The sequence below is a fragment of the Tenebrio molitor genome, chromosome 1 (assembly GCF_963966145.1).
Source record: "Tenebrio molitor chromosome 1, icTenMoli1.1, whole genome shotgun sequence".
Lineage (NCBI taxonomy): Eukaryota > Metazoa > Arthropoda > Insecta > Coleoptera > Tenebrionidae > Tenebrio > Tenebrio molitor.
The window spans coordinates 35,265,126-35,291,388 of record NC_091046.1 but is presented as its reverse complement, the minus strand read 5'-3'; the positions used below and the strand labels follow the sequence as shown (position 1 = coordinate 35,291,388).

Genomic DNA, 26,263 nt, shown 5'->3' with positions numbered 1-26,263 from the left:
CGGAGCAGCAGAAACGCAATTTCCTGTTCCTTTCCTTTTGCCGTACGATACCTATTTGGAGCCGAAAATATTTTTGACGAATGCAGTAATTTCGTTTTAATCTGCAAAGAATTAGAGATTTTATCCTTTTTACGAGTAATTTACGGCGCAATTTATTCCAAGTCCCTTTTAAAAATATCCTTTCAACGTTAAAGACAATGTTAATTAAGTTAGAAACTGCAGCCCGCTGGTCGGTTCTTATTCCAGCCGACATGGTTTCATCAATTTTACGGTTATTAGTGTTCACTTTCAATTCATAATGTTCCAAACTTTTTCACTTACACACGCTTTATTGAAAAGTAGAAGTTTCCAATCTTCGATCGAGCGCGATTAAAAAGAAAATACACTGCAATTCAGTCAAGTAACAGTCTGAATTACCAATAACGTGGATGGAATTCAGATTTACGGCAAGTTCGGAATATTGCGGTTATATTTCATGCGTAAAATTAAATTTTAATCAACAGCACTCAATCCGGCCAAATGAGATATTGCATCATAAATTACTTCTTGTATGCTGCTGGAACGGATTGTTCTAGTTTCTGTCCCACATTGGAAAATCATTGGGTAACTGCTCGTTCCGTGATGGATTGATCGGAAAGATCGAGCCAAGTTTCCGCTGTATGAAAAATGGCGTTTTGAACTTGCACAGCGCCGTTCTAGATGAAATTAGCAAGTCATAGAAGGAATTGATTACGAGTTGACGAGCGAATTTGGTTGAATGCCAATCTAGAACAGAACTCAAACTGTTAATCTAGACGAGGTGTAACTGCAGTGCCATCAGAGCTGGCAGGTAAACACATACAGTGCCACAACACCTCTGGGAATCTGAATCTAACATTGCAAACTTCGTCAGTTAATAGATTCTGAAATTAGAGCACAAATGAAGTGGTGAATGGAAGCATTCACGTGCCGAGGGTGGTGAGCGCCTCCCACCTGATTAAACTTAATAAAAGTCTGTGTTATTATTAACACAGAATTGAACTCTCATTAATAATTTATTAATTAAAACCGTCAGTGGAGTTTACAAGATGGATTATTAAATTCAGTATTCATTATTTGCGTTATCGAATTAATTTTATGGCTTACTTTCAACAAAAACTTGTTAATTTAAAATGATCCACGCAATTTGCTTTTGATTTCTCAAGTACAATTAAAATTTGCTGCTAATTGCTTTCAGTTCGGTTAGTCACGCAAATATTAGAGGTTTTTTTTTAAATTATTATTAATTGATATTTTCTTCAAATACATAACCTTACATTGATCATTTTAGTTATACATCCTTGACATTTTGCAAAGCAGAAATACATTATTAAATAAACACACTAATTGTTATAGATGTTCAATATCCACCCTTTATTTCAAAATATGGGATTCTGCGTTTTAAAGGACTAAAAACATAGGTACATAGGTATAACTTATTTAAAAATGATCGTAAAATTTCTGTCTGCTGCCGTATTTCGTGATGTTAAAGTGGCGAGTGTTTAGAACCATTCCCAGAACTGTAAACGTTATGGCAGATCAGCTTGGAGGAGCTTTTAAACTGCAGTAAGGATAAAGATGTAAATCCTTGTATATGGCACGTTTCTAGTGTGTCACCATTTTTTTTTCTATCGTTTGGTTTTTGCAACATCAAGAAATCCATGGTTAGCAACGGACCTTTCTTTTTTTAATTTGTGATTCTAAAAAAATCTTGCCTGTCAGAAAACAGAGACGCTAACCTGTGCCGTATCTGAAGTGGTTATTTTGGGCAAACTTTACCATTAGATTGGGATTTCCAAAGTACCATAGTCTTCAAGGGTCAAGGTATACCGTCTGTTTAGAATTACCGCGCCTTGTACCCTGCAGCTCCATTTGGAGGATCTTACGGATATAGGCATTAGAGGCATTGACCATCACCAGCAGTCTTGGGCACAATAGAGCGAATATTCTGGTTTCCCAGTCGATAACTACCCGTTGGATATTATCTCTGCCAAGAGAATATCCCAACAACCTCAGTCCAACAAATCCCGACTATCCCGACTATCTCGACAATTCCAACAAATTTCAACAATCTCAATAATCTCGATCATCTTGTCGACTTACGAATCTCGCCACGACCTGCAGCAATCGCTATAACCGAGGAGTTAAGTTCACCTGCACTAGGAGGAACGGCAAGCAAATGATCAAACAGTTCCCATAATTTCAACTTTGTCACTACCCTTTTTCCAACCGCTCCTTCAGAGCAACCTTACTAGCCTTTCATATTTTACTGACTAATCATTTCGTTATACATACTAATAATTCTGTAAGAGCCTTGATAGCTATCAACCTCCGCCTTTAATCTATAATCATTAATTGTGCATATCAGTAATATAACGCTTAGTAACAACTAATTCACTAATAAATCCAAGTTCGAGGACCCCCCTCTCCAACTACGTGGTTTATTTATTTTTTTAACTTTATAGTAATTTAACATCATCTGGCCTAGTTTGAGTCTCTACCTGCGGAGGTACCTGATCGAACCCAGCTCTACCGCGGGTGGCGCCCTAACCACCACCAAACGAACTAGCCAAATTATGCCCTTTTGGCCAGATTGTACCGTGGCAAGTGATACCTCCATTTGTTGTGACAAATGACTAATAATTGAAGTTTTCGGTTCAATCACTATTTTCTCTAACTCTTTCATATTGATGGTCTTCTACACTTTCTCCAAAATTTTTTGTTTCACAAAATAGTTTGGCACATCAATTTAGAGTTCCTTGAAATATGTAATTTGTCCTCAGAAAATTTCTGCTGATATTTTTGATTTTCCATACTTCGTTAATTTTTGTCCCACAATGAAATTTAAATTCCACCACAAAAATAATAAGAAAAAGATGAAGGCTGGAGTTGGTTAGTTAAAAACTGTTTCTTACTTTTGTCATTACATTAACGGAAACAAAAGCAGACACCAGGCCGCTTGACTACAAATTTTTTAAACGTTGAACACTACTAATTCTATGGGGTGTTCATTTAAATTTCTCCTCAAAGCTGGCCTTGAAGAGTCGATTGTGAACGCACCACGGATTAGGTTAGGATTACAGATCATGGATGAACTGTTTAAATCTAACCTCACTTTTTGCTTTGTTTGTGTTAAACGAACACCCGATATTTTTTCGACATAAATGAAATTTCCTAAGAGTTTTTTTAACGAAATGATCATAATTAATGTGTCATTATCGCGTTGATCACGCTGTTGTAGATAACACTAACCGAAACAAACAGTAGTTTTTATTTCATTACGCGTATCTAAATATATACATTTACGTCATACTTATAATATATTAGTGATTGTCATGTTACATAGGTATCATTTAAACTACTTAGAAGGTGATGATGAGAACACAGAGGGTAGTTGAATTACGAAGAGTGAAACCAGAGACGATGATAACACGTTCCAGCTTTGTTCTAAACCTTAACAAATGATACCAATTAGTAATTAGTAGCATTATTATGCCTCACTAGAGAATAGGTTAAGAGCCGGAGAAGTTTATTTTACATTACTCGTACAGCTATTAGTTTTCAACCGTACTTGGTAAATATAAAGATTTATAATTAACTATTTCTAAAATAATAATAATAACAGAGAAAATAAGTTACGTGATTTTTAGAGTAAAGTAAACTTCTAAGAGGGAAGCGGAAGTCTGTTATTTAAAACATTATTAACGTTATTAACTTGGAGTTTGAATTAAATGGAAATACCATTTGGGGTAAATCGATACAGTTAATTATCTGTATGTCAAAAAAAATTATTGTTAACACGCAAGGTGGAGAAAATATGTAGGTAGGTATCTATAACACTACTAAACCGTCGTTGACTAAGTTCAACAAAAATAGAATAAGATAAATTATAATAAAAAGTTTATAATTTAAGAAAATCTGTTTGGTAGAAGAGAATGTGAACGAATTAACTAAAATCTCGTAATCAAGTAAAAAGGTTAATTCCATTGGAATTGCACAGGGTTTTTGAAGCAATTATTTCCGGCAAGCTAGCTTTAGTACTTTAACGAAATACATTGTTTTGTTGTAGACTGTAATGAACACATTTTTATAGATCTAGTAATTAATTTACGTAAGTTTCGTGCTTGGCAAGAAGCAATTGCTATTTATTGCAATTTTTTTAATCGTTCAGGTGCTTATTTTTCTTCCCACGATGTGTACCTAATACTTTTCGGTAATTTTAAAAGTTTTGAATTTGTCAATACATATTTTAAAAATAGTGCTCTTCTATTTTTGTATCCCCAATAATAGAAGGTGTGTTAGCTATTTTTAAACAGTTACATTTTTATACAACATTTACATATAAATGAATATAAAATGAAATAAATATTCATACAATGCTTTTTCTCAAGTTGTGCATACGTGTCGAGTTACAAAACGTTTGTTAATGTATTGAGAATAAAGCAAATATGTAGTTGAATTACTTTCAAGACGAAATAAACGGCACTTGTTACGATATTTGCTTGTGATGCAACAGATACAACAATAAGGATGGCTAAGCATAGACTGTAAATTTCGGAGTTTATTACTTTTTATGTTGCACAACACGAAAACAACACATTTAACATCGTGACACATGTATGAATTAAAGAGTTTATCCAACTGGATGTTCCTACCAAAAGGTTGTATTCTGCTGTACTTCGCCATAATAAATTTGATAAAAATGAATTACAGAGTATTCCAGAGATACGAACATACAGGGTGGTCCCGATATAACCTGCCAGAAGAAATCCAGTAATAGGTGGCGATGAGTAGAACTCATACATAAAAAAAGTTTCTAATAAAAGTCTTTTCGTTTTCGAGATAAAAATAATTGAAAATTTGGTCGAAATTTGCTGTACGCTAATGAGTTAATCGGTTTTAAAAAGGTAATTCTGGTTACTTGGCTGCAATTTCTTTAGCAACGGTACCTGTAACACCTATGACATTTGTTAAGTTTAATTTTAAATTTGCGAATCCTTCAAAAAGTTATGAAATTCACAAAACAAGAATATGCGGATTTGCATTTACTCTATGGCGAAACACGTGGTAATTCAAGACCGGCAAGGCGACCATACGGCGAGCGTTTTCCTGAAGGAGTCCTTCCGTTCCGTTGTACTTTTGTGGAGCTACATCTGCATTTATGTGAGGTTGGTTCTGACTGATTCCAATACGATGGCGTCCCCGATCCTCCATTTAACCCCTCTGGATTTTAATTTTTGGGACCACACGAAAGATTTGGTATACGAAGTTGAAATAAATACAAAAGGCCAATTCCAGAAACACGTAACAGACGCCGCGAACCGGATTCGCAAAAACCCAGAAATGATGAATTCTGTTTATGAAAATTGGTACCGGCTCAAATATGCCAACGGAAGGCACACAGAACATTTATTATAAAATAATTTTTCTAGTCTAGTTTACCTTTCATTAGTTAGTAGATATTCTCAGTTAGAGTTGAAAGTACGAATATGTAAAGTGTAAATAAATTTATTCAATACATTATTTTGGCTATTTAACCACAATTAAGACGATACTCTTATTACATACACTGTTCTTCCACCATTTTGCACACACTACCTCTACATTTATTTACACATTGAGGAACACCACTTTATTTATTACTCATTCATCTCAGTCTACAAAATCAGCTTCTGTACCTAAATAAGCTGATGAATGAACGCACACATTGTACAGCGTTTTCAATAAATGTCATTAATTTGATTTAGTTTGTCAGATTTGAGATTTGTCATAAACGATTCAGGTACCTATGTTGCTTAGATACTGTCATCCTTACAAACACCAACAATTAATTCCTGAGTAGGTACGTATTTTTGTGGTCAGCAGCGTCGAATGGGTGTGGATAGGGGTTAATTTATCCCCATTATTTTGGACCTAACGAAAAGGGGTTTTTTGGTCTTGTTAGATCCTTCTAATGACCCAGAATTTTTTTGGCAGGTTATATCGGGACCACCCTGTATATTAATGAAAATTATTTGCGATGTACAAATATTTTATAATGTGCAAATGAACTGATCTTGTTGTGGTTCAAGTGTTTGAATTTTCGATGTTGAACTGATGCAATTTGAAATATTGATGAAATGGGTTGGTGCAACAAAATGAGCTTATAAGCATTTCAGTGGCGTCATTTTGTAATAAAGCTAGTAATCCCATTCGGATAATGTAATGCGCTTATGGCGTGAACGTTAATTAGTTACAATGTGTCTTCTATGAATGCATTAGTACAGATTGCTTTAAATTTCATGTTTAGTTCAACAACATTTTAATATCAACGTTTTTATCGGTGTTGACGTAAGTAGGTATCTATTTAAATAAAGAGTTACAGACATGATTTGAATGTACAAATTAAAGGTGAATGCATAACTGGGTAGTGTTCAATGGTGTTAGATATTTTGATATTTCCCTATATGTGTTTTAAATAAATCAATTATAATTTTTAGCACCTTCGAAAACATAACAGAGTTTGTCCTTTCAAATCAGTTTGTATAAATTCAGCTCTTGTATAAATAACATACATACTCTAACATGATTCAATCAAATATCGCCGAAAATATAATTCATGTGTTACATGATCCCTTTTCGACGATTTTATTTGGCAGGAATATGGTAGTAAAATGATGATATCACACATATAATATGAAACAAAATATTTAAAAACCTTATTTTGATCGGTGAAACAGGAGCAGCTCGATTTCACATAGATATCATTGATGATTACATTATAGCTGATAATAATGGACCGTAGAAAAATATGACCAAATTAAACTTGAACCGATGATTTGAATTCAACACACATTACTCAAATTTATAAACTAAAAAATAGAATTAAGAAAAAACTGTAAATATTTAACAGTTAAATGTGACTGTTTTGTATCGATACGGATAAAATTTAACTTTAAATAAAATTTGGGTAATTGTTCACTTTAACTACTTCTGGAATTTTCGCGTTTTTCTCTGGCTAGACAGCCTCAGGACGTCCTCCTACATCGTTTCCCACCAGTCAAACCTTGTGCAAATGAAAATTTTCCTTACCCTTTAGTTATACTAAGACTTGGCGCGACCTTGATGCGACCTTAAAACACAACAAGAGAGAAAAAAAGGCATTTGCACAAGGTTTGAATGGTGGGACTGGGACACGATCTAGGAGGACGCCCTGAGGCTGTCTAGCCAGAAAAACCGCGAAAATTCCAGAACTAGTTAAAGTGAACAATTACCAAAATTTGTGTGAAATAATGTTTAATGCTCAATTACATGATTTAGAATAGTAGGTTCTTCAATGAGTGTATCACGAAGAGGATGAAAATTCCAACACGAGCTGTAGGCGAGTGGTGGAATCATCCGAGTGAATAATAGCCATTATGCGCGAGTTGAAGACTTGAAGACTGTACATACTTTCTCCACGACTATACCAAGAAAAAACAATCTCTGAAAATTGAATTTCATTTGATTTTTAATATTTGACAATTAAAATTGTGTCATAATTCTCACAGCACTGTTTGGTATTGCATTTCTTACGTTGTTTAAATCTATTTACAACATTTTAAAATAATCTTTCGCTTCTTGACCAGTTGCTTTAATTGCAAGTTTAATTTTTTAGGTATACACTTCTTTCAGACACTTTTTATTTATTTTACCACATTAACCTTAACAACCGCCTGTTTTTACTTCTTTGTAACAACAAAATTTAGATTTTATGAAACTGGTGTTATACCTACTAGGTAATTATGTGACGCTTTATGCCTAACATTTATGAAAAGGAAAGGGAAATGGCGTTTGCAAAATTGTAATGTGTCATTTATAACACCCTTATCAAATAACGAGACGTAATAGATGGAACTATAATTGCCTAAAAATAATTAGGGGTGTGGTTTTCGTAGTAGACGCGTGCAATTTGACGAAAGTGGTTCGGCCTTTAGCTGCCAGGTGCAAAGTAGTCGACTCCAAATTCACTTAGGATTCAATTTAATTAGCTTGATGAATTTCGTCGTTAAATGAGCCCGAGCACTTTAGCCGACCTTTCATATCGGCGAAATGGCACTTTTTATTTTTGCAATTTTGCGAGATTCCCGATAAAATCTAACCATACAGCGAAAGAAATTAAATCAGGTCAAGATCTAATTAAAATTAGAGCGTTTCCTGTGAGATGTAAGGAAATTCCATTTAGGCGAAAAGAGCAGCCGTCTTGATCCATCCGTTCCTATTTGTAACCGGAAATTTAACTAATAAATTTCTTGGCTGAAGTGCATTATTCCCGCTTTTACCTTGTGAATATGTCCGACGGACTGAAATAAGAACTCTAACGCCGCTGGAAACCGGAGGCTCTATCAAGTTTTCAATTTATTGAGGGCAATTTTACTGCTGAATCCATGCACATACAGTGTTATGATTCTCGGGATAAATGCCGAACTTTTTTTACTGCCGCCGGCATATTTCACGCAAGACTGGACGCCTTAGAAATTTTTGAAACGCTTCCAGTTTTTTTACAATTAAACAGGTGAATATTTTTCGCATGAACGCACCTCTACTCTTTCGTCGTATGTAATAAAATACGAATTAACTCCAACTCTCTGCCACATTTAAGTCAATTTTACACCACCTAATTCTCGCTAACTATTCGGAATATAGAGAGAATATACGAATATTCCAGTCACACATCGCGAATTGTGAAGCCTCAATAAAGATAGGAGTGCGGCGTAAGCACCACTAGATTCAAATAATATGCAAGTTTGTGTATGAAGGCTCATAGGATGTATGCTAAAATCCTAGTCCAACACCTTTTGTACTTTAAAGTTGTAATCCTGCCACGTCGTTTTGCTTATCCACGTCTCGTATTAAAATCATAAAGTACGAGGCTTGCCATAAACATTTTAACGATTCACCTGGAGACGGATGATGCAAGATGTAGTTAAGTTTGAAGCCGTGAATCCATATCGGATTTGGAAGATTTTACTTTGTATCAGAAATATTCTACTGCACTTAGCAGACCATTAATGAAAGTATGATTGAAAAAAGGAGATCTGATTTGTATTGTATTAAAATTTGATTGATTTCGCTTTTAACAAATCGCCTTTTTCAATCTTATTGTATTCGAACATAAAGTAACAATATATTTTTCATCGATTAGATTTATCCCTTGGATTCAACCTACAATACTTATACAAAAAGGAAATACATATTTCATCATAATATCAAATTACCAAAACTTTTTTTCAACTGCGGTGAGATATTTATGAACCAAAAATGTCGTTCTTTTGAAGAAAAAATTCTAACAGTAATTTAGCCTTTTTATTGACTAACGTAACAAAAAATATCAATATCATTTAGCAATCAAATTAACATTAAATTAGCAATTGAAAACTGTTTTTACAACAGCCACATAATTAATTCTACCTAATAAACATCTACTGGTTTTTATACCTAAAATTTCAAATATCCATGTTTCTGCGTCGAATATGTTAACAAGCTTAACATTCTTCAGTCTGTTGAAGGTTTATAACGCTGTATGTAATACTAAAGTGTGATCGCTGAACAGATGGAGTAATAAAACCGCCCCCTAGTGCCCGCGTATTTTAAACAGCAGCTTCCAATTGGCTTATTCAAAACGTGCGCATATTTTTGAAAACCTGATGTACATTCACAAAAATTACTTGACGGCATTTCATTAATTTTAACCTCGCTTCGGCAGTTTGACCACGTGTTCATGTTTGGAGAAGATGTGCACGTCAATGAATGCAACATTTTTCTCAATCTATCAACTATATCATATACTTATGAGAATGACAAATGGCCAAGAACCTGCCTCATTGTGAAACAGGATTCGGCGTATATCGTTCTGCGCAACTAACGCCACATCCTTTTTTTTATTACTCCATCTGTTCAACGACCACACTTTAGCTGGATTTAAAAAATATTTAAAGTACGAATGTAAAGTCTGGAACTAATTCGATAAAAGAGAAATCATTAGATTTTTATAAAGAATGTTGAAATGGAGCAGTCTTATTATTTGACAGTGCATCTCCTCAGATCATTGCCATTTTTCGATCGCTGTTTGTTTTCACATTATAACGTGGCCGACAGTTTTCTTCAAACGTCATGATATTTCGTCTTATTTGAATAGAGAATCATGAATTCGGACATATAAGTATTTATGAAAGAAGCTTAACTGAAATTAACAGTTTTAGAGATATTAAAATATAAAGTAAAAACAAAAGCATATAAAAAGCTGAGATTGACGAAATGTTGAAAGTCGATTGGTTTGAAGCGATGTATACGTATTTGATAACATAACATAACATGAATGAACAATTAATAATAATTCAATTATGTAGTCAGTTTGCCAATCACTAACTATTCAAGCCAATATCTCACAACTTGGAGAACATTACGTAGGGGATCTGGCCTTCATGGAAATTCGATTTGTTTGCATTTGAAAACAACAATAATTAAATTAGCAGTATTCAATGATTATATGTGTTATTATTACAAAATTGTTCTTTCGGGAATATACAAGGTGATTCACGAGTGATTATGAACCGCGCGGAATTGAAAATGCAACCTACAATACTTTTGAAACGTAAAGCTGGATGTGGCCGCGGAAATATCCAGCTTTACGTTCCAAAGGTATTGTGAGTTGTATTTTCAACTCCGTCGGGCCCATTATTACTCGTGAATCACCAGAATCACCTTGTATAATTTCATTATGAATTCATTTTGCTACAAGAATCATATTTGGAAATTTTCTTAACTTAAATCATTTCTCAAATTATGAATATTCAAATCATAATAACTATTAATTATACAGGTAAAATCATTCTATTTAGATGGGAAATATGTGAAAATTGATGAATAATAATGGTAGTGACAAAAGGTCAATTTACTCATTGGGTCGAAATTAACCTATTAACACCCGTATCTGATCAATTATTACTGGTCGTACAGAAATGTTTATAGAAAACATTTAGTTCAAAATTTAATGGACTACAAAGTTGCTCTGTACAATTTTACCGTTGCAACACTTCTAAATGTGTTATTGTCAAGAGTACTTGACTCACCCTGTACTCTTTTTTGCACCTTCTCATCAATATAACATCAGCCGAGCAATTGGGATAGCAAAATTGATATGTTTATGTATATATTTAAGGCTTAAATCTCTCTGACGACTGGACAATAAGCAACAATACTTATTTGTCGAACTAGAGAGGAAAGTGGTTCTTTTTTCCACTCGACTTCGAAGTTTGACTCACGAGCGTAGCGAGCAAGGTATTCGATCCAGATTTTTAGAATAATTCTTGTGAAACTACATTCAATGGCAATCCAGCAACACTGCAATTTTTTCCTCTCTAGTCTCTAGTGAGGATAAACCAACTTTCTCCACGATTATTAAAGAATGAATGCATTCTTGTTGGATATTCGATGAAAGAATAATATCAATTTCACACCTCGTGTTAGAATATATTGGAATCCACGGCTGTCAGCCAATCACATCCCTGGTGTTTTCATTCTACACGGGCAGATCACCAATCGGGCGTCGCGCAGCAATCGCTTAACGAGGCATAATTTGAATTGTCAGATATTAAAAAAAAAATAAAATTCAATTTTCAGAGATTGGTTTTTTTTTGGCAATCGTGAACAAAGTATAGTCTTCTACTCGCGTATAATGGCTATTATTCAGTGGGATGATTCCATCACTCGCCTACGGCTCGTGTTACAATTTTCATCCTATTGAATAATAGCCATCATTATACGCTCTTCACTATTTTGCGAAAAGAAAGTTGCCGATTGAATACTGAAATCACAAGTGGTACGCCATTTTATTTAATACCATTCGTTGTGGTCTTGGCATTTGGCAAAAATTAACGCTGTATTTGGGAAAAGAACAGCGACAGAATGCACCAACTAATGTTGATTATTAATATTTCGTAATGGAGAGTAAAGCTCGGAAAAACAAGATCGTTAAAGTCATCATGAATTTCTTGACAATGACGTTTTGAAAATTATGATACAGACTGATTCTCGAAAAAAAAAACTGGAAGACATTAATACGAGCGACAAAAGATACTACTATAACTGTAAAAGACAGTTATAGTGCATAAATTGATGAAAAAACGGAGCAAGTTGTCACAAAGAACCATCCGAAAATTGAAACAGTTAAGGAATGAAACCTTACAGCATCCACCATACTTCCCCTATTTGTCACTCACCGTGTACTATTTTTTCAAATATCTGAATTGTGATAGTTCAGTAAATTTAAGGTTTAACTGTAACAGTATAACATTTGGCTGATATGCCGTTATACCTTTTTGATTTTTACTTTAATTTAACAATGCGTACAGTACAATTCTGACAATTGTTGAATATGGAATATGTGATATTCATCATGACTAGTGTTCGCCTTAACTGTTTGTTATTTTGTCTGGCGTCATTCCAGCTACGAAGATGTAGGGTGCTGGCCCTTTTTGGGAAACATTCGTACCAATAAATTCTCAAGACTGAAACAATTTGTGTGGAATTACAACAAAGATTTTCGCACTAATCCAAATTGCGCGAGTAAGTTGTAATGAATGGAAGTGGTTTGTCGTAAAATATACTACTTTATAAATTTATTTACAACAGCACTGCTGCTCCAAAAGAGAGTGGTGGGTCTAAGGAACAGTCCTTAACTTCCTTCAAGTTTAGATAATCCCCAAAATAATTGATGGTCTTCGAAAAGAACTGGAAATTTATCTTTTGTTATCATTCGTTGTGTTTATTGGAAACGTTCGGTGGATAAAGATTATCGTTCGGGGTGGCTTAACAAGTATATTATGACACCCCAATCTGACGTAAAAGTAATTGACCTGCATGCGAGTTAATTTCTTGGTATTGAATAGTGAAATAACCCTATTTATATTCCAATTTAGCTTCCAACTAATAATTAGATTTGTGTGTGACGCCGGAGGATTTGGTGTTAATTGCGTAGTTTAGCTTATCTGATTATCATTAATTATGGGAATCGATGTTGAATTATTGCTTAGATGGGTAACTGACAAGACCCAGTAACATTGTAATTCTGCGGCAACGTGTAGGAAATTATCTAATTCTGTGTTTGTGCCCCAGTATTGTCATTGTAAAATAATGCAATCTTCCCCATGAATATGTATGCGCAGACATTAAATTCGGGTGGAATTTTTTGTCTGTTGCGCTGCAATTTTAGTTTCTCTCGTTCCCTCTGAAAAAAATAAATTTTACAGCAGTCGCCACTAATACAAGCTCGTTAATTTTAAAAGGGCGCAACTTTATTTCTCCCGGTGCATTTTATTAAAACAAGACTACGAATTTGTCTCGTCGAGGTGGTGGTGTCATCTTAAGACCTCCCGACGCGTTATAGCTCTGAAGTTTTAAATACGTAAGAGTCGCTTTCGAAAAAAAATAACAAGCTCATAATTCATCCTACCCCTGAGAGGGAAGAAAATAATAGCGATCTGGAGGATTTTCCGCTAATACACTTTTCTGACGGTGGACGCCATTTCGGAGCATTGTTATCGGAAGCAAACAAGTTTTCGGACGGAAATGGCCAGCGCCATTACAAAAATCCTTTTAAAACTATCTCTTAAGATATTCGATTTAGAGTGGTAATAAAGGGTTCAGTCGAATTTAATTAAATCGCATCGTTATCGAAGGAGCAGCAGATTTAGTCAATGGCACTACTCTGGTGGTAGGACCGTACCTACCATTATATTTGTACGTGGAACACACCCTCGAGTGCATCGTAAACGAGGCATGGTGTTGTAGGGTGTTCTTACTACCGTCGGGCAATCCTTATTTTGTTCCTGCATTTCCTGCGTTCAATTAACCTCTCTTGATAACGCCAGATATTACAAAAGGGGGAAATGCCTCTCTCTGCTCGGTTTCATCCCTCGGGCCACACTCGTGTTTGTACCTACCCCTGTTCAGTACTGTCTTTCGGTTGCTGCGCTAATCATTATTAAAAATTCAGCATATTTGCTCTAATTCACTTAAAAATATTAATCGAACAATTTGTTTGTTTTTTAAATCGCTCTTGGCTTTATTATCATGACACAATGCGTCAGAAATTTTCAAATCCACTTCACATAAAAACGATGAACTTAATTGAATTCATGAATAATACATTCTCAGTTTAACTTACCTATCTACCTTTAATTTACCGTGATATTAAGTTTTTTAACATTAAGGTTTAATTTATTCATGTGTAGATGTGCCTATATACAACGTTGTATGTATTTATTATCACGAAGATATTTTTCTATAAAATTTGATACAATGATAGGCTACGCTCTTTCGTGACTTATTTACTCGCAGGAAATCAATGTGCAGGTTTTGGTTTTGACTTTTATAAGAATGATCTGTTAGTTTGTAACAAGATAGATTGGCAAATATACAGATGAGACAATCTTCACCGTAATGAAGTCCAACGATGATTCTGATATATTTTATTTTCAATGAGAAAAGTTTCTTACAAAGAAAAGGCCCTTTGCTAGAATACCATAAGAGATCACGGTTTAGATTGTAGCAAGGTAAGCAGTCATTGAAAGTTTGATAGAAGCAGCTTCTTCAATCTACGTAAGACAATCAGTGTCCATGATAATAATTTTCTCAGTAAGTATTCAATATGTGAGACTAGTTCTTTATTTACATCGTGGGGTACAAAACTAATTTGTTACATTTTAATATTATTTGGAGAACTAGTTCTTGATATATTTTTTTGTGTTTCTGATGTTGGCAATTTGAAGTTTGATACATACCTTCTTCAATATGAGAGAAGTGTCATTAGCACAGAAAACAGATTTCTATAGAACTGGAACTTTTGTAATTTACATCAACATATTGAAGTATCTGTTAAATAAGATTTGCTTAAAGCACTGCTATTTTTATTAAAACTATAACGCTTCAGTTTTTGCAACGGAATGTGATGAGGATGACTGATGGTGATGACTGATGGTGATGAACTGATGAGTGATGATCAATGCAGTTGAAAGCTTTTGTTAGATCAGTTATATCACACTTTTCTACAAAAAGAATATGTAATCACTGATAAGTGATAATATTTCTTGTATTTTCTATTGAAAATTGTCAAATTTATTTTTGAGTTTCATTTCAGTAAATATTTAGGTAATATTTCTAGTGTAATAAATGCTTCTTGTAATTAACTTTAAGACTTCGGTTAAAGGGTCATACATCATTCAGTTATAGTTGATATCGACGTTTAATCATCTCCAGGTACTGATGAATTGATGATGATGATGATAATTATCCTTATAATACCCGCTTCATTAGTAAAACGTATCGAGGGAGTTTATAATTAATTATTGAACAGGATTCAATCCTATTTGTTTAATTTAGGTTCATTCGAGTTAACAGCAAATTAATATTTATAAATCAGAGCACTACTATACTATATTCTACTATACACTACACTACTATACTAGATTCCAGTTTACAAAAAAATTGTTGTTGGGGTAAATGTAGTAACAGCATTTTGCAATGATCTAAACAGGTGTTAATGTAATAGGGAAGTTTTAGAAATATACAAAGAAGAAAACAGAACTTTAGGTATCGAAGTCTAACAACAACAACTGTCGTTCCACTCCACTCGCGTGAAGTTGGTCTTGCACTAGAGCAGAATCATTCCAAGAGGATATCGTCCTCGGCATTTTGATCGATAACTTCGGTTAACTTTGCTAAAATAACTATAAATAATGCCTTTGGCAACGATGTATTAAACTTCCGCTGACTACTTATCTAATCTACTGACTTGTGCACGTAGACATAGTTGTATGGCAAAGCAATCTAAGTTTAATAATAGTCATTAGTACATAATCATAATAAATTGGCATAAACTTTTTCAATAACATCATAATTTACAAAATTGTGTGGAAAATTAACCCGTTCTCGCTAATAAACTAGGAAAAAATGAATAGGGAATTTTTCCTTTTTTGAATTTTTTATAAATACCGTTTAAAATTTGTAATGAAATGTGTTACAAATATATTAATCTACACATTAAATGTAATATTTCAAGTACGTGTAACATTTTAAATTTATCTTGTGTTTAAGAATACGTGGGAGGATTGGGGCAATTATTTTGCTTTCCAAGAAAAATTGTGGAATTCCCTATTCATTTTTGCCTAGTTTACTATGTCAATATTCCATAATCATTTTTCTCCATTTCACCATACTTTTAATGATATTCATTGCTGTATATTCAAGTTGGATTGAAATTTTTCTGGAACGTATTACACAATTATAACTTGTTACAATAATTTCTTAAGGTGGACGTTTTAACTTTCTGTTATCTTCGTACCTTCTCAAGAGGAAAATACTTTTAATACCTTATTGGCTAAGTTTAAATAGAACTTTCCTTATAACTAAGTATTCTGTTTCTTACACACTTAATATATCTGACGAATTTTAAGTAGGTAAGAGAGAATCTTGGGTTCTTATCAAAAGACACTGTTTGATAAAAAGTTGTATTATACCTACTTTAACAAAATGATGTTCCTAAAATAACATAAATTAGAGATTGTAACAAAATTGTGTAAATTTGTTTAGATATATTTTTCCATTGTTTATGCATTACACATTAAGTTAATGATCACAAATACCACTAGTTCTTCTGAAGTGTTAGCTTTAGCTCCATAGTGCTTTGGTATTTTGATATCAAAACTGCATCTAAAATTCAAAAAGCATTTTCGAACGCAGTATAATATTTAAATATTTTCTAGAAAACACAGATATTAAAATTTCAAAAATTAAGAAAAACAAAAGAACCAAAGTGTAATTCCGTAGCACAAGAAAGTGAAAACTATCATAATTTGAATAAATAAATTTATTTGCCTTGTGTTAATTTAACTGAAACTGAAATAGAGTCATTGGATAAATATGTAATTTCATTTCCACCCCAATTACTTAATTTAGAAAAATTGTTACCATGAGTTTAGAAGCCACTTCAGTTAAAAAGTTGAAAAAAGTATTTTTCAGGCCATTACGACTGAGTATATTCCAAACAAAGTATCGAGATAAGTTGAATTTGTTGAGTAGTATGTAACACAAGTACTTGTTGTAAAAGAGAGTGGACACTCTACCCACTCGTAAATCTCTACTGCTCTATATCGCCTTTAGACTTATTTTAGAAGCGACAGAGCAGTAAATACTTTTTGTAGAAACTGCAGAGTGCCTTGAAAATGAAGTAATACATTTACTTAAAAGCATTTCACTATTTAAATTGAAATAAACTAGAGCTAAAATGGTGCAGATACGTGTTTGCCAGTTCTATTTATTGCAAATAATGTCATTCTGATTTATAGCTAACCTATTACCAGCAGACGCCGTTTATCGCTCGACTAAAATAATTTTCTTGAGAAGGAATATCATACACAGGAACGTGTTGAAGTCTTAATAAAAGTTGGCACTTTGCCGTTTTGATTTCTTAGGAGACAGATCATGAAAAGCGCTATTGGCCCTTCGGTACTTATTGATCGAATCAATAAGTAAATACAAAAAAGAGCAAACTGTGTCTAATACCACGGATAATAGTCGAGAAGTGAAACGCAATATCCTCTGTTTAAATATTTATCGGCGAAGATCCCTAGAAATGTTGCGGTGAGGCAAGCAAACGTTCAACCTCAAAGCAAGGCCGTGCTATTTGAAATTTAACCGCTGATCCTGTGTTGCAACTGGGCAATCTCCTACACCAAGGATATCATCAGGTTATTGATATCAGCAAATGAAATGACTCCTAATATTAGAAAGACTTTTTCCACAATATGTTTCTAAAGTAGATGCGTTTCAGAAGAAAATATATTAAACTCGGGGGAACTTTCACACAAAGTATAAACATAATAAGCATGATGAAGTGTCGAAAAATATGGACGACGTTATATTATATTATGTTATGTTACGAGTTGTATATGTATACGTTTTTTCTGGCAACATAGGATATGAGGTAAAGGAGACTCCCTTAGCACCATACATGTTTGTGCACCGTAAATTCAGACAATTTAAAGGCAAAATAAAAAAAGAGAAGTGTATAGATGAAAAGTTCTCCAAGTCTTGTTGGTGATATTACATCCGAGCCAAATATGTTGTAATATTTTGAATACGAAACGAACATAATTTAAAAATGCAAAGTTAAATTTCGAACGTGGATATGTTGCTGAAAAAAAGTTGTAAAATAAACTAGGCAAAAATGAATAGGGAATTCCACAATTTTTCTTGGAAAGCAAAATAATTGCTCCAATCCTCCCACGTATTCTTAAACACAAAAAAAAATGTAAAATGTTACAAGTACTTGAAACATTACATTTAATGTGTATATTAATATATTTGTAACACATTTCATTACAAATTTTAAACGGTATTTATAAAAAATCCAAAAAAGGAAAAATTCCCTATTCATTTTTGCCTAGTTTATTAATACGAATTGCTATTTGCATTAAAAGAAACCAATATTTTGTTTTCAAACTAAAGTACTCGTACATTTACTTTTTTATCAGTTAAAAAATGCATTTGTACGAACATTCAAAGGCACAAAATGTACCCTGTTGTGTGTTGTATTGTGTTGTGAAAATGAGTACGTTCAAATGAAAAATTAATTTGTAATACTACAATTGTTTACAGTTTCAATTTTTGTGGTGTATAAATTTATAATTGTCTCTAGCTCCCACGTCAGGAACAATAATTGAAGAAACAAACTGTATATGCAGAAATCTCAATGAATTAACAGACCTAATTGGACTTTTAATAGTATATTATGATACAAGTTTATAAGGAAGCCTTTAAAGCACGTGTGACGAATTTAAGAGCACGACGCGATAGCAGAGGGCCTTTAAGGTCGCTAGTGCTTTAAAGGCTTCCTGATATACTTGTATCATAATATACTATTAAAAGTCCAAATTAGGTATGTTAATTCATTGATACACGTGTATCATACCCTATTTTTTGTTATACCTGCACTACAATCTGAAAATTGTAACAAAAAAAGTAAATTGAAATACCTTTTTCGAAGTAATCTGTGTCATAATCGTTGATATAGAAATGGTCAATTGTTGTTGTTTCATTGCTATGTATATTTATTATACATTATGTATAAATGTGTATTTATCATTGTTCAAAATTTGTTGTTACCTAGGCAATTTTAAAGCCTTAGTACTTTAAAGACCCTATTTTGCAAGCTTTTTAGTGTCAAAAACAGAGATTATGGTTCAGGCATAGTAAAAAAAATACATATCCCAGATTTTTTGATCATTTCATTTGAAACATATTTTCCATATCGTAGAGAAGCCTATCGCTAATTAATTTAAATCTTAAATCCTTCAGTTTTATTTTAAACCCATTCATTTGTTTGAAAATCGTTCAGTTCTTACATGTCAGAAACATACTTAGAGCATCTAATTTTGTGAAATATGTATACATACAGTGTGGTGATAAAGTAAGGAACAAAATTTATAATTGCGTTACTTAATGTTTTCAAGCAAAACGCTCGGGCAGGTCAATTTTATTTTTTAATTAGCCACCTTATGATGACATAAAAATGTTATTTATGACGTCATGTATTTTTGCACAATGACGTCATCATTGGTTTTTTTCAATGACAACCCCCACTTTTTTCTTCTCTTTCTGACAGACCTTCGTACGACCTAAACAACGAGTGATACCTTACATAATATATTTTTTTGATTATTTCCTTTATGTGTCTAGCAACCAATTGCGTGACAAATATTGACCATCTAAACGAGAAAACAAAAAATAACCCGATAAAATTTCTCTAAATTTTATTCAGGAAATAATCAGCTATATACCCCTCGTGCAAAATTTTAATATCGGCAGATTTTTTGCTAATGAACTCAAACATCCATAAATTATTCGGTCAGAAGACCAATTATTATCAAATAAATAAAAGCCCTCGACTTCGTCTCGTGCTCTTATTTGATAATAATTGGTCTTCTGACCTCATTTATGGATGTTTTCGTTCATTAGCAAATAATTTTCCGATAAAAAAATTTTGTACTTGGGATATAATATGTGAGAAAATGACAAATTTTGCTTCAAAAATTTAATTTAATTTTTAATGTAAAAATTTGAATTGACCTCAAACAAAAACAAACATCTAAGGTTTACAATAAAATCGACACTCATGTACTATTGCGGGCAAAAAAAGTGGGACATCAACGTCATTGTCTTCACTTTTAATGTGAAATAACCCTTATCTGTTTCTAACCCTACTTTGAATTGATTGACGTTGTCATTAAGTATTGTAGGTTGTAGGGAATGAATGTAAGTAAGCACGTAGTGAATATTTATTTCATGCAATGCAAAGTTCCAATTAAAATCTACCTTTATCAAAAGAAGAGGGCATTTGGAAAAGGAAAATAGGAGTATAAAATAAATTTTTAAACTGTCAGCTGGAATAGTGTCAAAAAAAATGACAATAAAGCTTGAACTACATCGAATTTTTCAAAACTGACAGAAATTTGATGTCCCACTTTTTTTGTCCGCAATAGTACATTGCCTTCAATAATGTCAGGACTTTTGTTCCATTTCAGCATGAATTCTTTGCCGCAAATCTTCTAATTGTTTGATCTATTAAAATAAACCTTCGATTTTAACTAAACTAAAAAAATGTTAAAAATTGAATTAAATTTTTGAAATAAAAATTATCATTTTCTCAAAAAAATTATTATGTAACGTACCAGTTTTTTTACTCATCATTTAGGTCGTACGAAAGTCCATCAAAAAAAGAAGAAAAAGTGGGGGTTGTTATTGAAAAACCAATGATGACGTCATTGTGCAAAAATACATAACGTCATAAGTAAAATTTTTATGTCATCATAAGGTGGCCAATTAAAAAATAAAATTGACTTATCCGAGCGTTTTGCTTGAAAATATTAAATAACGCAATTATAAATTTTGTTCCTCACTCTATCACTACACTGTATAGTCGTCCAAGAAATTTAACGTTCTGTTGTTTTTGATCTGTCGTTCAAATGTGAATTAGCTGAACAAAGAACCCGGTAATGTTCAGATCATTAAATTTTATAAGCAGGTTCTGCATTTAAAAAGAGGTCGGAGGGTAAATACCGCACAGTCTCTGGTCCTTTTGTCAGTAGGGGTGTCAAATAATAATCGCCTGATATATGACATAAATTAAATTGCAATATACCGTCTTGAACGACTAGGTATAAAAGTTCACAAAGGATTTCCTCGTACTTATTCATCAAGGAGAAAAACCATATGAATTCATTTTTCATTGCACTCCGTAAGAGTAAGTGAAATTGTAGGGAAAAGATATTTTCGATAAATCAGTTATTCCCATGAAAATCGTACGACACTCATTAATGACCAATAGAAAAATTAGTTCACGAGCCATAACCATGGCAACAAAAAAATTTCTTGGAAATTTTTTGTAGGTAGACCAACCTAACTGTGATTAATAAGTGGAAATTTTTTCAGCCAATCAAAATCATTTATTTTGTTGTTGTCTTGGTTATGGCTCGTGAACTAATTTTTCTATTGGTCTTTAATGAGTGTCGTACGATTTAAAAATTTATAATTTAAGAAGCATAATGTCCGTGTCGTTGCGATTTTCTTACCGAATATGCCCTCGTGCATTGATTAATATCCGGAAATTTTATTCTCATGCATTTCCAAAACGTAATTAGCCCTCGTGTTCCACTCGGGCTAATTAATACGTTTTAGAAATGCATTCGAAAAAATTTCCGGAAATAATCAATGCACTAGGGATATTATAAGTGATAATAACAATTCCATACAGACGTCCTACATCCGGTTAGCTAAAGAATAATTTGATTTAGTTGTTTTTTAGAATGTAAACTTGTTTGTAACAACAAAAATTAAAAATTTTTTTTTACACAGTTCCAAATTTTTAGAATTAATATTTGCTAACAGACGTAACGAGTAAGGAATCTCAAAAGAATTCTCTAAGTTGGATATATTTTCATGTATGGGAATTCAGTCAGGGCGGAAAATCGGGGCAAAGCGATTTTTGCTTATGACATACTCGCATCGTTGGGCACTTTCAAATTTTAAGTGACTATTTGGACGTGGCGTTATTTTATTTGTACAATGGGGACTCATGTGAAACAGTAAGATTCTTGTGATCTATTCATGCTTTCTGATATCATGTGACATCCAATGAAGTGTAAATATATTCATGTCGAGATATTGACTTATTGAGAGTTCAGGGAAGTACAACACGTCACGACAACTCACTTATTTATATAACATATTTTTTCGAGAAAATCTTCCAAAAAAATATAGAGACAAAGAAAAACCACTCTCCAAGGTTTGGTTCCTAGACAACAGTAGATCTTAACTCTTTTAGGAGCGAAACGTTATGGTGTTGCAAGAACGCACAAATACATAATAATAAAATTTTGATTATACCTGAATCATAGTCCCTGTTAAAATGCGTGCGAAAAAAGGCCTTTAAAACACTAAAGCTTTAAGGCTTGCTTAGGTAACAACAAATTCACCTACATTTTGAACAATGATAAATACACATTTATACACAATTTATAATAAATATACATGGCAACGAAACAACAACAATTGACCATTTCTATATCAACGATTAACGATACAGATTACTTCGGAAAAGGTATTTCAATTTACTTTTGTTGTTATAATTTTGAGATTGTAATGCGGGTATAATAAAAAATAGCACGACGCGTAGCGGAGTGATTTTAACGTCGCAAGTGCTTTAAAAACCCTTATAAACTTGTGTTTATAAGGGCTTTTAAAGCAAGTGCTTTAAAAACCCTTATAAACTTGTGTTTATAAGGGCTTTTAAAGCACTTGTGACGTTAAAAGCACTCCGCCACGCGTCGTGCTCTTAAACTCGTCGCGCGTGCTTTAAAGGGTTCCTTATAAACTTGTATCATAATATCCTATTATATTAGTAACATGGGACTGCGGGAATACATTTTAAAAATTAAAGTTGTTAGCAACTAAAAGGGTTAGTCACTGTTATACAAGATAACGACCAGAACGGACTCGGAAAGTATTTATACAATATTTGGGAGAGTACGTCCTGTCTAATGTCAAGGCAAAACAATTTTCCTGACTTGCTGTACATATTTATTACACCTAGTAAAAAAATATTGAAATGTAAATCATAGTTTAAGAAATGGCACATTTAAAGTTAAAGTACGTTCATTTAAATTAACGTTACATTAAATCGGTGCAGAAAGGTATATAGATTTGACTTGACAAAGTGTACCTAATAAACTTATTTTGGCGTCGAGGCTTGTTTGTGTTTATGTTTCATAAAGAAAAGATTCGCAAATTCAACGGTTTTCCTAAATAAGAAAAAGAAATTAAGAAAAATATTTTCTTGTAATAATTCTGGAGTTTCAGTTTTACCACGGGAAAGATTTTAATTTCCGTTTGACGTCATTTAATTTGTTCTGTAAATATACTAAAAAGGTATTATTGCGGCAAGTAAATACGTAAATAGAACCAAGAAAAATTACTAGCGATGAGTTTCCTGAAAATAACGACAGAAATAAAAGTATTTATGATTATATTCGTCTCCAGTATTTACTATCTTCCACTAACTTTATTTCCAAATGGAAACTATAAAACTGAGATTATTATCCGTTACAAAAAACACCTGTAGCATAAATGAATTTTTGTAATTATAATTAATGGACATCTTTTTATTTGTTTGGTGAGCTTTTTACGTCATCTGAATAAGCTTAGTTAATTAAAAATGAGTTTATAAATGGGAATTTGCGAAGAATTTCGCCACAACTTAATGAATTTATATAAAGCATAAGGAGCTTAAAATAGCTGTTCGAATGTGGTGCAAATTTTTTAATAAGAGAATACCGTGGCACGAACCATCCTCCCGAGCATTAATTAAATCCCGTTTGGGGTGAGTGGTCGTTGAAAACGTGCCTCCCTAATTATGTATTGACAGGTAAATTAACTGCAGTTTGATAAAGTAATTGTACATCTACTAACATTTTTATTGATCACTGCGTACGCTATTTCGTCTGTTACCCTTTAATTTCTGTCATTTTAAACTAATGGCTATTATTCAGACTAATGTATGGGAAAATTTTGTTCGTTACAATATTTAAAATCAATTAATTAACTCCATTATTGTCCTATGATTGTTTTATTTAGATTTCCATTACAGATTACAGAGACAAATTGGTGAGCGCAAGGTCTACCAAACGAAAACCCGCGTCCGCACCTCGTTAATTTAAGAAATAAGTGCTTGAACGTTGTTAGAATCGGTGTTGTCTGAGGTGACCTCCGGCAATTTTGTGAAGATTTGTTTTAAAATACCCCACATGAATCTCCCAACATACAAACAGTTTCACTTTGATCTGTGATGACCTCTTGGCTTCTATACGGTTTATGAAAAAACTGTATACCTTCATCATATGAAGGTTTGTCTTTATGAGTGCCTCTCTCTCTCTCTCCCTCTCTCTCTCTCTCTCTCTCTCTCTCTCTCTCTCCTTCAAAAGACTTGTTTCCAGATAGAGCTCGCAAGAGTCAACATGAACATGTGCAATTAAATAACACATGCTATGACATTTGTCAAAGTAAACCTGTTTCTCAAGTGTTAATGTGAACAGTAGTTAGCATATCATTGGGGGTTGAAATTTTGGTAATTGTTCACTTTAACTACTTCTGGAATTTTCGCGTTTTTTCTGGCTAGACAGCCTCAGGACGTCCTCCTACATCGTTTCCCACCAGTCAAACCTTGTGCAAATGAAAATTTTCCTTACCCTTTAGTTATGCTAAGACTTGGCGCGACCTTGAAACACAACAAGAGAGAACAAAAAGGCATTTGCACAAGGTTTGAATGGTGGCACACGATCTAGGAGGACGCCCTGAAGCTGTCTAGCCAGAAAAAACGCGAAAATTCCCGAAGTAGTTAAAGTGAACAATTACCGAAATTTTTTGTTTGAGACTTGATATATTTATGTAGTGATTTTTGTTAACAGGGATTTGAAAAATTAGCATGTAAAACCCTATGACCAGTCTTAAAAAAACTCACTGTATAAATATCAACATTATAAATTCATAAACCATTAACATATTAAATTGCATATTTGAAGTAGGTTGATTGGCATGTCCTCTAGTGCAGAACATTAAATTGAGATTAATTTGCTTTATTAATAAATACAAAGCAGCGTGCTCTATAATGACTACCAATTTCGTTTTTAAAATATGCAATAAATACCTTGCAATAAATAGTTAATAGCGACAGATAAGCAGATACGTTAATAACTGCTCCTGTATTACATAAAGAAAAATTAATACATAGTTGTAACAGCAGTTGTTCGTCATACTTTTACACAAAATGTACAAATCTTTTAGTTCATATTATTCAAAATATTACCAATAAATATACATAATATAATGAGTAAACTGTAAATTTAAAATAATAAACTTAATATTTTTCATAATTTATAAAATCTTATTTCTAAAACCCCCTAACCTAAGAAATGAATCAAAACATGGTATGATGACAATAGCTTACATTTAAAAAAATGTAATTCACTAAATCACTAACGTTGCAGAGTTGGTATTTCCTGTTTCATTTTTTGTATAAATGGAGAAAAATGTGAAGGAGCGCGACAAAAATTTTTTGGTGGTTTGCTTTTGCTCTGAGGCTGCCTTAAGACGTTGATCCCGCTGATGCGTAGCGCCTGTCACATAACCACATTAGCCCGGAAAACTCTGGCGATTGCGAATGAGAATACGCTAGGAAAGTGTATCCTTGATAAAATATTTGAACGAAAAAAGTTGGAAGATGGAAAGCTCTTTAAATATACTTAAGCATTTAAACAAAAATTTATGAATCGAATAAAGCCAAGGCAAGTCACCGTGAAAAGTAGAACCGGCAGGTCGACTGGACATAACACTTTCCCTTTTTTATGAAAGAAGAAATTTACATTCTGACTCAGGTATGGATGGTGTCGCGTATCTCAATATCCAGACGGGGTGCATTTTATGGCGGGAGGCGGTTTTATTTATGAGTAGAAGGCTGCCTTCAGCGGACTATTTCGTAGATGTTTTATGGTTAGAGTTTTCCCCTGCGAGCCGTCTCTGGTCGTCACAATACTCTCTTTGCCCTTCGGCTATCACAGTATGCGAAGGGTAGAAAGATACAAACCGCATGCAGTCAATGCACAACCAGAATAGGGAT

General features: G+C 33.2%; 1 protein-coding gene across 4 annotated transcripts in view; it reads right to left on the bottom strand.

The window, feature by feature from the left end:
- LOC138138891 (follistatin-related protein 5-like) overlaps positions 1-26,263 on the bottom strand; it is a 178,482-nt gene that overhangs the window by 28,900 nt on the left and 123,319 nt on the right. The window contains exon 1 of one of the 4 annotated variants that reach the window (XM_069060951.1): positions 2,173-2,288. The exons of 1 other annotated variant lie outside the window; for it this stretch is intronic. The gene's annotated coding sequence lies outside the window, so the exon portion shown is untranslated. Of the gene's footprint in view, positions 1-321; positions 410-2,121; positions 2,289-26,263 lie in introns of those variants that run through there. 2 more of the 4 variants (XM_069060125.1, XM_069061660.1) reach the window with 2 other exon arrangements.